This window comes from Heteronotia binoei, chromosome 21 (assembly GCF_032191835.1).
Source record: "Heteronotia binoei isolate CCM8104 ecotype False Entrance Well chromosome 21, APGP_CSIRO_Hbin_v1, whole genome shotgun sequence".
Classification (NCBI taxonomy): Eukaryota; Metazoa; Chordata; class Lepidosauria; order Squamata; family Gekkonidae; genus Heteronotia; species Heteronotia binoei.
The window spans coordinates 78095765-78112536 of NC_083243.1; positions in this window are offsets into that span (position 1 = coordinate 78095765).

Sequence of the window (16772 nt, forward strand, 5' to 3'; positions counted from 1 at the left end):
TAAGGCCTATTATGTCACAGTCTCCTTCCTGTATTAGGACTTCTAGTTCCTTCTGTTTGTTTCCCATACTCTGCATTAGTGTAGAGACATCAGAATCCACGTTTTATGCATCCTGAGGGCATAGTTTCCATAAATACTTGCAAGTTAACATTACCTAGTGTATGCGCCACTCTCTGCAAATCTTTAGTGTTCTTGTCCCCCGTTTCTGACATTATACAAGGCTTTGAATTACTGTCTCACTCCCCCATACAATTTAGTTTAAAGCCCTCCTTATTAGGTTAGCAAGGCTGTTACCAAACACCCTTTTCCCTACCATTGTAAGGTGCAAACCATCTCCTGACAGAAGACCACCATCTTGAAAGCATAAGCCATGGTCCATAAATCCAAATCTTTCCTGATGACACCATCAACGTAGCCAGTTGTTCATTTGAAGTATTCTTCTTTCTCGTCCTTAGCCACGACCTTCAACAGGAAGCACTGACGAGAACACAACCTGTGCGCCCAACTCCTTCACCTTCTGACCCAGAGCCACATAGTCTTTTCTAATATGTTCAGGGCTATGACAGGCAGTATCATTCATTCCCATGTGGATCAGCAAGAAAAGATAATAATCTGTGGGCTTGATAAATCTTCCAATCTTTTCTGTCACATCCTGGATGCATGCACCTGGCAGACAGCAGACCTCTCGGGATGACAAGTCCACTCGGCACACTTTGAGGAAGGAGTCTCAAATTACCACCACCTTCCTTTTCCTATATTGGGGAGCAGAAGCTCCAGGCTTCTTATCCACAGGATCCTGAGAAACTTTCTTCAAGCTTCGCGAAGGCTGGGGAAGTAGCCCTTGTTCCAATAGTTCAGAATCAGTTACTGTGGGGAGATCCTGAAACCTACTGCTGAGCAGCAGAAGCTCAAAACATCTCCTGATTTTCTTGCTCCTTCAGGTTACATTTTTCCATGAACCTTCCTCCTGTGTTAGGTTCTCTTCCTATTGCTGAGATACCACTTCCTCTTCCTCCTCTTGTCCTTTCAAGAGCGCCTTATGGATTCTGTCAAAAAAATCCTCGCCTTCCTTTATACACTGCAGTGTGGACAATTGTGCCTGAAGTCCCTGTATCTTCTCCTCCAGCGAGGCTACTAACTTACACATACTGCAAGTGTAATTGCAGCTACTCTCAGGTAGAAATACAAACATCCCACAGTCTTTTCACGTCACTGCCTCAGCTCCCTCACCAGCCATGCTGCTGCAATCCATTTCAAAATTCTCTTTATCTTGACTTCCTTGTAAATTCCACTACCAACTGCCATTTAATTCCCCACTCCTCCCTTGCACCTGCTGGAATGGCCTTGGGTCAGCCATAGCTTTGGCAGAGGTTCTCCTTGAAAGGGCAGCTGCTGTAAGAGTCCTCTCAGCCCTACCTACCTCACAGGGTGTCTGTTGTGGGGGAGGAAGGTAAAGGAGATTGTGAGCCGTTTTGAGATTTGCGGTGGAGGGCGAGAAATAAATCCAATATCTTCTCCTCCTCCTCCTCTTTCAGCAACAGCTACACAAAAAACACACAAAAGCAAATCAGAATTGCTGGAGTGCAGTATAGAAATGGGATCCAATGCCTGGGAAAATATCCTGGGGTTCTTGAGGCTGACTTTGTACCCCAGAAGTGTGAAAACAGAAGAAAGATCATATTTCTTGAAATGGATTGGAGCCAGAAGTTTTAAACCTTATTGGTGGATGTATGCAACAATGGGTGCGCAGGGAGAAATAACTCTCAAGGAAGAGGACACTGGGGACACAATGTCTTCTTTGATAACACTGTCCAAGTAGAATTACAAACTAAGCATATATTATTTATATTCAGCTAGACTGATGACACTTAACACACTCACACACAAATTGATTGGGGGGGGGCACTGTGAAGGAAATAAATGTATCAAAATTGGAAATTGATGAGTTGACATTTCATTCCTAAATCACAAGCAGATCCTGTTAGTGTCTGAACAATGTTGAATTTAATTAACTGAGGCACTGTAGTGGGGGGTGGAGGGTGAGCTTGCTATATTTGTCCTTTCCCAAGGATTTTTAATTACCTTGCTTAATTTCTTTGAACTGGAGGAGGTGCTTTGCTGCACTTCAGATTAGAGAAATACATTCCTCTCTACTATTCCAAATTTGGGGCAAGATCAAATTAAGGGAATTTTAAAAAGATGCACAGTTCTTCTGGAGGATTGGTGGAGGGATCCCAACTATGTACTTCATTGCTAAGCTGAGAGAACTACTCATGGAATAATATGTGCTTTTCACCTAGACTTTTAAACCAGCAACTACATATACTGGATATACTGGATGCAACAGGAGGTAGAGCAAGGGTATCAAACATGTGGTCCGGGGGCCAAATCAGGCCCCCGGAGGACTCCTATCAGGCTCACAAGCAACTGACTATCATCTGCTTCCTTCTCCCTCTCTCTAGTTTCCTTCTGCATAACAGCTTGCTTTGCAAGGCTTGCTGAATCGCACAGGAGCTATAGAGCAAAATCTCTATTTTCTCCATTAGCTGAGGCTCCTCCCTTTGGAAGGAAGGGGGAGGGAGAGCTTGCTTTGCCAGGCTCTCTCAATTGCACAGCAGAGCTACTGAGCCAGGCCTCTCTTTCCTCTATTGGCTGAGGCTCCTCCCCCTCCTCATCCCCTGGAGAAGGAATGAAAGAGCCAGAGCTTCCTTTGTCCAGTTCCCTGGATCCCATGGGAGAAATACAAAGAAAGCACCTTTATGACAAATAAGTGCTAATGTTTTAAGCATGTTTTATTTAAAGGGTTTTTTTTTTAAATCTTTGTGTTTGTCTGTGTCCTTTATATAAAGTTTATATTTCTACTACTTAATCTTAAATAGGTACACACATGGCCCCGTCCGACAACGTCTCATTTATGTCAGATTTGGCCCTCATAACAAACGAGTTTGACACTCCTGTAGAGTATTGCTGCAGCTATAGTGCAAGTGAGTTGTCAGATAAACGGGAGCAAAAATCATAAACAGTTGTACAATGTAAACTTCATATATTTCAGAAAACAGACATTCTTCAGTGGATCTGAAGGTGCACACAGAAGTGACAATGTAGGAAAAGTCCAGATAAAGTGTTAAGTCTACAGCAGCAGAATAAAATAGGAATCCATTGACATTTTAGAAACTAAGTTTATCCCCACATAAGTTTTCATGAGTCAGAGCTCACTTTTTCAGATGCATAGCAGTTCAAATGCATCTGGCTGATTTATATGTACCACATAAAAATAAGAAGGAAACGTTGCAAAAAGAGGCCAATTCAAGACACTGCCCAATCCAAAAAGTAATTAGTCTATTCAGAAAAGGTATGGGATACTCCCAACCGTTGTTCAGTGAAGTAAAACCCAATTCAGAATAAAATAAATACATATAATAGGTTACAAAAAAATAGCCAAAGTAAACAATTATAAGGAGTAGGATCTGCAATATATTAAAAACTGCAATACATTAAAAAGGCAGTAATTCGTGTTTTAATATTTGAAGATTAAATAATGGCCAAGAGCAAAACAAAACCGCAGAAAAGCAGAAGTAGGGTCTTCAGCAAGCTGTGGTTAAAGGTGAAGCAGAAAGTAGGGAAATGACCCAAAAAGGTCAGAAAAATGAGATCATGTAGAAAGGTGATTGGTCAAAGGATTGTGCAAGAGGGGTATATAAGACCAGTGTGCCTCTGTGATTTGGCTCAGACCCTGGGTCTGAAGCCCATGTACAGGGGCCCGTGTGCACGTTAAATAAAGCTTGGCTGTTTTCCTGATCTCGCCTCAGACCTCGTTTGTAAGTATGATTTAATATTAATTGGGCAACACAGGACTTTTCCTGCTACAGAATCAAACATTATTTAATCTTCAAATATTAAAACACGAATTACTGCCTTTTTAATGTATTGCATTTTTTAATATATTGCAGATCCTGCTCCTTATAATTGTTTACTTTGGCTATTTTTTTGAGAAGGAGAGGAGGAGGAGATATAGGAGATTGTAAGCCGCTCTGAGTCTCTGATTCAGAGAGAAGGGCAGGGTATAAATCTACGGTCTTCTACTGTCTTTTAAAAATTTTTATTTATATATATAAAAACCCATAGTGAGTCAGGAATCACGGGTCTCTATTAACTTGCAGTACTGCAGTCCTACGCTCTGCTCATCACCCTGAGTTCAATCCCCGGTGGAAGCTGAATTTTCAGGTAGCTGGCTCAAGGTTGACTAGCTTTCCACCCTTCCGAGGTTGGTAAAATGAGTACCCAGCTTGCTGGGGGGAAGTGTAGATGACTGGGGAAGGCAATGGCAAACCACCCTGTAAAAAGTCTGCTGTGAAAACGTTGTGAAAGCAACATCACCCCAGAGTCGGAAACGACTGGTGTTTGCACAGGGGACCTTTCCTTCCAATTTAGCAATATCATATTGGATTCTCCTGTTGAAATTCCTTTGCAAGAAGGCTATAACTTTTAGACCAGCAACAGAATGCCTTGAAATATTAAAATGTTCCCCATACAAAAGAATAAAAGGACATAAATATGCCATTACAACCACAACATTCAGGCACCAGACCCCTTTTTAAATCTTTAAAATCTGCTTCAGTGCATAGTACTCCCTTGCTGATTTGGGCTGAATGAATGTAATTCTGTCACTTTTACATTGAAAATAATAACAATTGAAAATAACTTTTACATTGAAAATAATAATAACAACAATCAGCAGGATAGGACATCCAATAAGCAATATCCTAGGATTTGGATTGCTGAAATCTTAAACAGAGTTGAAGCAAAGCAGAAGCATTTTAACATGACATGTTAAATGATGCCGAAATTTCACAGTAGGCTAATACAACAGCAGACAGTACATAGAGTAAAAAAGGCAGCAGCAACAAAGATAATTTAAAATGTTTCTGCCAATTGTGGTGGTGGAGAAATACACACATCCATATTTCTTGATACAGTCTCATGGAACTGTCTCACGCAGGAATAAATGTTGCTCTTTAAGGTACCACAGGAATTGTATTGTCTTTTGCTACAACAGACTAGCACAGCTAACAAACAAGAATTATCTTGAAACACTAACAAAACCAGGGATCATCTTAAGTTAGAGCCTTTAACATCTTACTTGCCCCCCACAGTTATGTTTAACCTCAATTTGACTCTTTAATTTTACAAGTACTGCATGACCCAAGCATGAAAGAAGAAACACTTCTGCGGTGGGGGGAGGAGCAAATCCAGGTTAGAATGGTGCTTTGTTATAAAACTTTGGCCACCTGAGACTGGTTCAGGTCTGGGGGTTTTGCGAGGCAAAGCAGGCCTTACCAAAAAGAAAAGGGTAAATTAAGGCCATCAGGACTAGAAAAGAGTCTCTCTTCCAGTGTTCCTTTCCTAAGCCCTGGATGTAACTTAATGCTCAGAAATTCATTATTATTGGGAGTTAAAGGTCAGTGCTAGAGAAGAGGCCAGATTGACAGCCCTGGAGACTTCTTTATTGAGCCAACCATTTCAAAACAAACAGCCATAAACATCTCTGTTCTGTCCTGCTAGCATAGTCTCTGGAGAGGTGAATACTATGCTGCTCCAAGTTTAATACAAAGGAGCCAGCTCGAATAAGACTTGACTGTTGTGTTCATCATCTACTTCCTGCTTCCCCATTCTCTACGGTTGGAAGGACATGGTAGAAAGCAAACATGAGATTGCCAAATCCATTTATCCAGGAAGGAATTTGCAGGGAAGCAGCAGCAAGAAAGAAGGGACAGCTTGATCCTACCCAATGGTTTCACCCAGCTGGAATGCTGCCGAGATATCTCAGGCCAGAGGTTCCTTTACAGCTGAGAAAATATTGCTCATGTTGCAGAAGAGGAAGTGGGTAGGCAAGGAAAGTGTGGAAATCAGTAAGCAATTAGGTGGGTGGGCAGGCAAGCAGAACTGAATTCACCAGTCCTCTCAGCCTGTTCTATAATCTTCCTCTTTAGAGGAAGTTGAAATAGCCTAGTAGCATTCTAGCTAACTAGGATATTGTTTTTGGCTTGTAAAGATCAGGGCTGATGGAAACACCATGGAGTCACAGTGGTTGCCTTCTCCAGCATTAAAGGAAAACTATTTCATTATTTTAAGTCATAGAATCATAAAGTTGGAAGGGGCCAAATAGGCCAGCTAGTCCAACCTCCTGCTCAATGCAAGTCAGCCTAAAGCATCTGTGGCATGTTCATCCAGCCACTGCTTGAAGTTTGTCAGTGAGGGGGACCTCACCACCTCCCTAGGCATCTGATTCCACTGCTGAACTACTCTTACTGGCAAAAAAAAAAAATCCTAGTATCTAACTGATATTTTCCTCTCATAATTTAAACCCATTATTGTGAGTCCTCGCCTCTGCTGCTAGCAGAAACAGCTCCCTGCCCTCCTCTGAATGAGGGCCTTTCAAATGCTTACAGAGAGCAATCCTATTCCCCCTCAACCTCCTCTTCTCAAGGTGGAACATTTCCAAGTCTCTTGGCCTTTCCTTGTAGGGCTTGGTCTCCGGGCCCCTGATCATCTTGGTTACAGCTTCTGCACCTGCTCTATTCTGTTCTCATCCTTTTTGAAATGAGGCCTCCAGAACTGCACACAGTACTCCAGGTACAGTCTGATACAGGGCTTTTTTTGAGCCGGAACGCACCAGAACGCTGTTCTGGCAGGCACGAGGAGTGTTCCGGCTGCCCATGCCAGTGTTCCACCTCAGCACAGCCAGCTTGCTGGCTGGGCTGAGCTGACTGAGCCAGCTTCCTGACTGACGCTTGTGTGGCATCAGTCAGGAAGCTGTGTGACTGACGCTTGTGTGAGCTGACTGAGCCAGCTTCCTGGCTGACGCTTGTGTGGCGTCCTCCCAGCTCCCCAATGTCTGGCCAGGGTCAGGGGGCCCAACCGTGCTTGCACGGCGTTTCCCTGCTCCCCAACGGCCGGCCGGGATCAGGGGGGATGAGCTGTGCATCTGTGGTGTTTTCCCACCTCCCCGACCTCCAGCCAGGGTCAGGGGGTCGAGCCGCACATTTGTGGCATTTTCCCACCTCCCCAACCTCCGGCCAGGGTCGGGGGCCAAGCCATGCTTGTGCGGCTTCCTCCCAGCTCCCTGACTTCTGGTCGGGGTAAGGGGGCCCAACTGCATTTACGCAGCATCCTCCTGGCTCCCCGACAGCTGGCCAGGATCGGGGGGCAAGCTGCGCATCCATGGCGTCTTCCCGCCTCCCCAACCTCTGGCTGGGGTCGGGGGGGGGGGCTGAGATGCGCATCTGCGGTGTTTTCTTGCTCCCTGATGACTGGTCAGGGTCAGGGGGTCCGAGCCGTGCATTTGCAGCGTTTTCCCACTCCCAGAAGGCTGGCCGGGGTTGGGGGGCCGAGCTGCACATCCGCAGCATTTTCCCGGCTCCCTGCTGGCTGGCTGGGCTGAGGGGGGTGAGCCATGCTGGGCTCTGCCCTCCCAGGGCCTGGCTGGCTGTGAGGCTTTCAGAGCCCAGCTGCAGCAGCGGGATTGTTTTTGGCCAGGGTTCCCCTCTGTGGAAGAGTCAGCATTGCATTTCAGGTAAGTTTGTTGACGCTCCTCCACCCCATCTGCATTAAATCCTTACTTGCTCCAATCCACTTTATTTCCATTTCTTTTTCCCCTTCCTTCCTTCCTTCCTTCCTTCCTTCCTTCCTTCCTTCCTTCCTTCCTTCCTTCCTTCCTTCCTTCCTTCCTTTTCAATTTCTTTCTTTCTTTCTCTCTCTCTCTCTCTATTTTTCCTTCCTTCCTTCTTTCAGACATATGACATTCATGTCTTACAGCGCTCAGACATCTGATGTTTATTTTATGTGGCTCTTATGTTAAGCAAATTCCTGTGCTAAGGATTCTTTTGGGTCACAGCCAGTGTTTCCTCTAAGCTGAGTTAGTGTGAGCTAGCTCACTGATTTTTAGCCTCCAGTTCACAGATTTTTGTCTTAGCTGAGGAAGGATGACCCCAGAGAACAATAATTTATGCAGTAGCTCACAACTTTAATGCCAATAGATCACAACTTTAATGCCAATAGCTCACAACTTCAATGCCAGTAGCTCACAAAGTAGAATTTTTGCTCCCAAGATTCTGCAGCTTAGAGGGAACATTGCCACAGCCAGTGCCTCCCAAGTGATTACTAAGATGTCAGCCCAGAAGCTCTCTCACATGTGCATATATGAATACTGTCAAAAAAAGAAACGTGGCCACAACTGAATTGCCAAGGTGCCAGCATCCACTGCAAGTAAGGAACAGTGCAATCCTAAACAGATCTATTCAGAATTTTATTGAACTCTACTCTGTTGTGATTATTTCTAGGAAGGTTAGATTCATGTCCAGTAGAAACTAGAGACATCTTGGGAATCAGTGAACTAAAATGGATGGGAATGGGTGAATTTAACTCAGAGAATTACTACATCTATTATTGTGGGCAAGAGTCATGTAGAAGAAATGGTGTGGCCTTTATAGTTAACAAGAGAGTGAGGAAGGCAGTAATGGGATACAATCTCAAAAATGACAGAATGATCTTGGTCTGTATCCAAGGCAAACCATTCAATATCACAGTAATCCAAGTCTATGCCCCTACCACTGATGCAGAAGAGGCTGAAGTGGACCAGTTCTATGAAGATCTACAACACCTTCTAGAAATAACACACACAAAAAAAGATGTCCCCCTCATCATAGGGCAGGGGTGGCCAATGGTAGCTCTCCAGATGTTTTTTTGCCTACAACTCCCATCAGCCTCAGCCATTGGCCATGCTGGCTGGGGCTGATGGGAGTTGTAGGCAAAAAACATCTGGAGAGCTACCGTTGGCCACCCCTGTCATAGGGGACTGGAATGCCAAAGTAGGAAGTCAAAAGGTAACCGGAACAACTGACAAGTTTGGCCTTGGAGAACAAAATGAAGTCGGGCAAAGGCTAATAGAGCTTTGTCAAGAGAACAAGCTGGTCATAGTGAACACCCTCTTCCAACAACCTCTTCCTACACATGGACATCACCTGATGGGCAACACAGAAATCAGATTAATTATATACTCTGCAGTCAAAGATGGAGAAGCTCCTTATGGTCAGCAAAAACAAGACCTGGAGCTGACTGAGGCTCAGATCATGAGTTACTCATTGCAAAATTCAGGCTTAAACTGAAGAAAACTGGGGAAGCCATTAGGCCATTCAGGTTTAACCTTGATCACATCCCTTATGAATATACAGTGGAGGTGAAGAATAGGTTTAAGGAACTAGAGTTGATAGACAGAGTGCCTGAAGAACTATGGATGGAGGTTCGTGACATTGTATAGAAGGCAGCAATCAGCACCATCCCAAAGAAAAAGAAATGCAAGAAAGCAAAGTGTCTGTCTGATGAGGCTTTACAAATAGTCAAGGAAAGAAGAAAAGCGAAAGGCAAAGGTGAAAAGGAAAAATTCACCCAACTGAATGCAGATTTTCAGAGAACAGCAAGGAGAGATAAGGAGGCCTTCCTGAAGGAACAATGAAAAGCAATAGAGGAAAATAACAGAATGGGAAGGACAAGAGATCTCTTCAAGAAAACTGGAGATATCAAGGGAACGTTTCGTGCAAAGATGGACATGATAAAGGACAAAAACAGTAGGGACCTAACAGAAGCAGACAAGATCAGGAAGAGGTGGCAAGAATACACAGAAGAATTATACAAGAAGGATCTCAATGTCCTTGACAACCATGACAGTGAAATCGCTGACCTTGAGCCAGACATCCTGGAGTGTGAAGTCAAATGGACCTTAGAAAGCATTAGAGAGCGGAGATTATGGTATCCCAGTTGAGCTATTCAGAGTCCTAAAAGATGATGCTGTTAAAGTGATGCACATATTATGTCAACAGATTTGGAAAACGCAACAATGGCCACAGGATTGGAAAAGATCAGTTTATATTCCAATCCCAAAGAAGGGTAATGACAAAGAATGTTCAAACTATCGCACCATTGCACTCATTTCACATGCCAGCATGGTCATGTTAAAGATCCTACAAGCTAGGCTTCAGCAGTATGTAGATTGGGAACTACCAGAAGTTCAAGCTGGGTTTCGGAGAGGTAGAGGAATTAGAGATCAAATTGCCAACATTCAATGGATTATGGAGAAAGCACGGGAGTATCAGAAAAACGTCTTTTTCTTTTTCATTGACTACACTAAACCCTTTGATTGTGTGGATCACAACAAACTGTGGCAAGTCCTTAAAGAGACGGGAGTACCAAACCACCTCACATGTCTCCTGAGAAACCTGTATAAGGGTCAAAAAACAACTGCCAGAACAGGATATGGAACAACTGATTGGTTTAGAATAGGAAAGGGAGTTTGACAAGGATGTATATTGTCACCCTGCTTATTTAATTTATATGCAGAGTACATCATGCGGAATGCTGGCCTGGATGAAGCAGAAGCCGGAATTAAGATTGCTGGGAAAAACATCAACACCTCAGATATGCAGATGACACCACTCTAATGGCAGAAAGTGAGGAGGACCTAAAGAACCTCTTGTTGAGGGTAAAAGAGGAGAGCACAAAAGGAGGCTTGAAACTCAACATAAAAAAAAACTAAGATCATGGCATCTGGCCCCATCACACCTTTGCAAATAGAAGGGGAAGACACGGAAGTAGTGACAGACTTCACATTTCTGGGGTCCAAGATCACTGCAGATGGTGACTGTAGCCATGAAATTAAAAGACGTTTGCTCCTTGGGAGGACAGCTATGGTGAACCTGGGCAGTATAATAAGAAGTGGAGACATCACCCTGCCCGCAAAAGTCCGTATAGTCAAAGCGATGGTATTCCCAGTAGTAATGTATGGCTGTGAGAGCTGGACCATAAGGAAGGCTGAGCGCAGAAGAACAGATGCTTTCAAGCTGTGATGCTGGAGAAGAATCTTGAGAGTCCAAATCAGTCAGTCCGAAGGGAAATCAACCCAGACTGTTCCCTGGAAGGTCAGATGCTGAAGCTGAAGCTCAAATACTTTGGCCATCAAATGAGAAGGGAGCACTCACTGGAGAAGATCCTGATGCTGGGAAAAACAGAAGGCAAAAGAAGAAGGGGACGGCAAAAGATGAGATGGCTGGACAGCGTTAGTGATGTAACAAACACGAATTTGAGCAAACTTTGGAGGATGGTGGAAGATAAGAGGGCCTGGCGTGACTTTGTCCATGGGGTCACAAAGTGTCGGACTCAACTGTGCAACTGAACAACAAGAAGAACCTAGAGACCAACAAGATTTTTGGGGTGTAAGCTTTGAGAATCAAAGCTGGGAGGTTTATACCTCAAAAATATTGTTGGTCAATGGACTCGAGTCTAGCTGCTCTCCTGCAGACCAATACAGTTACCCTCTGAAACTATCCTAAAATGTGAATTATAGACACAATGAGAATATGGAGAAATTATCTCAGTGGATTGCACTGAAATCTCCTGGAATAATTTGTTAATTTTTGGGAGGACTGTGTAGATGTGTATGTTTATATGGCATAGTTCTAGAGGAACATGGAAATACTGAAGAATGCTGCTTCCTAAGAGTCTCCCACTTTCATTCAAAAAGCAGTTTTCTAGCCTTTGTGCCTGTAAAGCCATGACCTTAGTAGCCCAGAGTATCCTGATCTCATAAACTACAAAGAGTTGTGGCTCAGTGGCAGAGCATCCTCTTGGTATGCAGAAAGTCCTAGGTTCAATAGCCAGTTAAAAGGATGCGGTAGGAGGTGATATGAAAGACCTGTACCAGAGACCAGCTGCTGCCAGTCTGAGTAGACAATACTTACCTTCATGGACCATTATAAGGCAGCTTCATGTGCTCCTGTATGTTAGCCCTGGTTAGTATTCAGATGGGAGGACCTCCCAAGCAATACTCCCTCTAAGCTGTGTAGTCCTGTGAGCTAGAATTCAATTTTGTGAGCAATTGGCATTAAAGTTGTGGGCTACTGCATAAATTAATGTGCCCTGGGGCCATTTTTCCAAGCTAAGACAAAAATGTGTGAGCTGGAAGCTAAAAAACTGTGAGCTAGCTCACACTAACTCATCTTAGAGGTGGATGTGATTATATGGTCTAGGACCTGCCTATCTTAGGGACCGTCTCTTCGCACATGTTCCCCAGAGAGTACTCAGATCGGGATAAAAAAATCTATTAGTAATCCCTGGGTTGAAGGAGGCCAGATTAAAATCAACCAAAGACAGGGCCTTCTCGATTGTAGCCCCCTGCTGGTGGAACCAACTGCCAGATGAAGTGAGGGCCTTGCAGAACCTCACGCAGTTCCGCAGGGACTGCAATACTGTCCTCTTCCGGCTGGTGTTTAATTGCCATGGCACCTGTATTTAAGGGAAGTGGAAGAAGGCCATCGCCACTGAAATAGCACCAAACTAATATTCTTTTTTAACTACTGAATATCTTGTTTTATTGTAAGAATGTGTAATTTTAATACTTATTAGTTTTAATTGTTGTTGGGATTTTATGTTTATGTTGTGAGCCGCCCTGAGCCTGCTTCGGCGGGGAGGGCGGGATATAAATAAAATAAAATAAAATAAATAAATAACCATATTTCTGGTGATGTCAGAAGCATGGCCTTGCATGCAAATGATGGTGATGTCAGAGGTGTGGCATAGTATGCAAATAATGATGATGCCAGAGGTGTGGCCTCGCATACTAATGAGTTCCTGCTGTGCTTTTTTTTTTTTTTTTTATAAAAAAAGCCCTGGTCTGATGAATGCAGTGTACAGTGAGACTATGACATTTTGTGGTTTGGATGTTATACCTCTTTTGATATACCCCAAGACAGCATTAGCCTTCTTTTTTTTGCATCATAGTGACTGCTCATATTTAGCTTACAGCCCACCTGTACCCCAAGACCTTGCTCAAATACACTGCTACCCAGAAATGTGTCCCCTCCCCATCCATTATGGGTGCTTCTAATTTTTGTTACCCAGATGTAGAACTCTGCACTTATCCTTATTCACATTTACCCATCTTTCCAGTGCATCCAATGCATCTTGTTGTTCTGGTGTATTTGGCACTCCTCCCAATTTGGTGTCATCAGTAAATTTAATCAATAGTCTCTCCACCCCCTCATCCAGATAATTTATAAACAGTAATCTAGCTCATTCCCATCTCTGGTTCTTCCCATGTCATCTTCCCCTCTGCCCATTCAGTTTCCTCACATCTTGATGTAAGAAAGGACAATCTACTCATCAACACCACAACTCAGCCCACACTCTCCAGACTATCCTGTGGGTTCAACAATTTTTTTTAAAAAGCTGCTAGAGCAAATGGCTCCAGGTGATTTAAGCAGGCATCCCATTGTCCTGTTCACAGATACTTCTTATGTTGTGAGCCTTTTTGAGTGTGTGTGTAAGAATGCCAGAACACCATGAATCCTTCCTTGATGATTATTTCGTGGATGGGAGAGATCCAGGTGGTTCTGGAATCCACACCAGCACAGCAGTACTGCAGGATCTCCCTATGGGACAGCATCACTCACACCGCTAAAGGTATGTTATAGGGCTGGTAAGTTGCTATACTCCAGTTTTCTGCTCTGAACTCTTATAGCCTGTGACCATTTGTTCTTTAATACCTATAGCCCCACTGATTATACAAAAGTATGTCTCTTGTACAGTTATAAGCCTGATTCATTTCCTTCTTTTTGTTTCCTAACCAAGCCACTTTGGAACTGCCTGGCAGAAGCCAAGGATAAAGGAAATTAAGATCATAAATACTGATCAACTCCAGTTTTTCACATGCAAGCTTCAGTTGGAGCAGTCCTGGGTCAGGTCTCCTTCTCACAGCTATCTCTGTATGTAACACTTGAAGAAGGGGAAGAGAGTCTCCAGGATGGCCTTCTGAAGAGAAAGGCAGGGAGGCAGCTGGAGGCCACATTCCCGAAAGACCTTTCCTTTTCTTTGCTCCCTTCCCTTGCTCTCACTAGCAGGCCTGGTAATAATTAAGAAGAGTACTGCTTTGTAGCCTGGAATGGATGGATTGAATTACATGGCGACTGACAGATGGTTAGCAAGAGGAACTCTTCTTGCCAAACTAGGATCCTGGCTTGCATATGTGGGCTCTCCGACCAAATCCAACTCCCTTTTTAAAGAATGTCCCCTCTTGTTCTAAGATCACTTCATAGGACATGGGTGCCACTGCAAGCAAGGAAGGGAAATGTATAGAGATCAAGCATTGTGTCTGAAGATCAGTGTAATATTTGTTCTGCAGAGGGTACACAGCTTGGAAATAGATTGTAAATTATGGCTTCCCAAATACAAAATAGGCAGGTATATACTCTTCCTACATGATAGTGTAATAGGGGTGTAAAAGTTTTAATGCTTTCTGTTATTTCCCTGTATCACTAAAGTGTGGAGTGGCTTTTACATTGAAATTTTGTTTCATGTGTAGTTCACTTGAAGTGAAGGCCCAAAATGGCATTTCCAGGACCACCAGTTTGTTCTTCCCAGGCACCAGCATACCTGGGTTTACCAGTGGCAACTAGTCTGGAACACTGATACAAACCATTTTTGTTTTGTTTTTAAGTTTCTGTACCGTATTTATGATTTGTAAAGGCTCCAGGATGGCTTACTGTATAAATGCCAGATAAGTATGGTATCAAAGCTGAACAATAAAATACTTTCTGTTAATGTTAATTGACAATCTAATGCTTTAAATGTTAAAGAAAAGTATAGATATCTGACATCTTGTAAGCCTGAGAGTGGACACAGAGAGTGTGGCAAATTCAGCTGCCAGGCAGGGAGGTATTGTTCAACAGCACAGTCCACTTCCCACCTTTTGCCCCCACCCTAACCCACTCCACTTCTCCCTCAGATGCTGAAAACAATGTTGAGCTGAAGAATGTACACAGGGACTTTCCTCAAGATGCTGCTTTTTAAAGGTCTGGTACCACGACTTTTCCTCCTCATGGCACTTGGCTGCATCTCTCTTCACTGCACTGGTGCAGGCAGCCAAATGCCAGCCAACTCCCAGCATACTGTGTAACTAGAAACTGCAGCCACAGATGCTCTGCCCATTTCTTTGATCCTAATGGTCAACTGGTAGAAACAACTGCAGGGTATAGCAGACTTCTGGCTAGGGTTTGTGTGAGAATCACACGACTTCTACCCTCACACACACATACACAAACTTTGCTGGAACTTGGCATGGTTGAAAAAGCCAAGAGGAAAACAGGCATTGCAATTCCCTCCAGTAAAAGCACAGTGGAGCAGGGCCACAGACTGGGTTCAAGAAGCAGATTTTATTAGTTAGAAGAAAAAATAATCTGAAAGTTACAAATACTATGGCAAATGACAGCAGAATTTTTGTTTGAAGAGTTCCGGTATTTTAAAAAAGTTCTCATACTTTCTAGAAGTCCCTGTAAAGCTCTGAAACCTCAGAGCATCATTCAGCTTGTTCAAACACCAGAGGTAGCTTTATGCAGCATCCAGTAGGGACACACAAGTACCCAAATAAACAGCACAGACTTGAAGACTGCATCAAATTGGGATCCCTCGGGCCTGGCATTCTGAGTCTGACCTGGTATGCTCTTGTTACAGGATTTTGCAATCCAGTAATAAGCGAACATGGCAATGAATGAAGTACCATGGCCCACAAGAGAATCTTTGGTCATGCCAGGAAAGCTGCCTATGCCTCTTTAATACTGACTGCATGCCAGAAAAATATTCATCTTGGGATCTTAAAACATCAAATCTTTTTTAAAGATTCTTTAAAAAAAAGGGGTCCCCAACCCCCGGGCTGGGAACCAGTACCATGCCGCAGCCTGTTTCCAAAGGACCACGCAGCTTTACCACTCTCCCCAGCACAGCCTTGCCACCCTGCCCCCCCCCAGCGCCTTCTCTGCCCCCCCTCGCCATTCTCACCATTTTAAGGCCAGGGAAAACACACTGAGGGGGCGGGGGGAGGCTGAATTGGGTGTCTCCACTCTGCTGGCCCTGGAGCCGGTCCCTGGGGCCAAAAAGGTTGGGGGCCAGTTTTAAAAGACTGCAGTAAAACCAGAAAGTTCTCAGGAAGCCTTTGAAAGTTTTATCAATGACAAGCAATGTCAACAAAGCACAGCCAAAAAAACCTGGTCAGTTAATACCCATTCAAGTTGCTACACTTGCTAGGAACAAGTGCAACTAAACAAAGGTTATGCACACTCAGGGAGACTTTCTTCCAGGCCAAGGTGCTCATTATTGGACTACATAAGCCAGAAGGCTCAATGCAGACTGATACCGTTTTCGCACACAGCTTACCATGGGGTCACGTTCTTGTTCTCTCCGCAGCATCTGTCAGATTCCCCACTATCTGCGCTGGAGTTACAGGAAGTGCCGCGGCTTTTGCGTAGCAAATGTAACCTGGGTTTTAGCGGTACTTCCTGTAATTTCGGCGCAGATAGTGGGAAATCCAACGGACTCTGCGGAGAGAACAGGAACGTGACCCCGTGGTAAGCTGTGTGCGAAAACGGTCAGAGTCAAAAGACATCTTGCCCCCCGCCCTCACAATAAAGAAGTTAAACTACTGATAATTTGCAAGCAACAACAGAAGCCATAATCCATCAGGCACCATCTTTGCTTAATAGCTGAGTGGGCTTCAATTATGAAGACTCTAACACCTCTTACTTCTACATCTTTCTTCCTAGGGTCTGACTATACCTGACATCTGGTACAAGTTGGGTTGGGGGTCCCCTGACCTGACTAAGTCACATGTACATTTGTGTGGGGTCACCTTAAAAACTGCTCTGTCCATTGCTGTGGCTCAGAGTGCAGGGGGG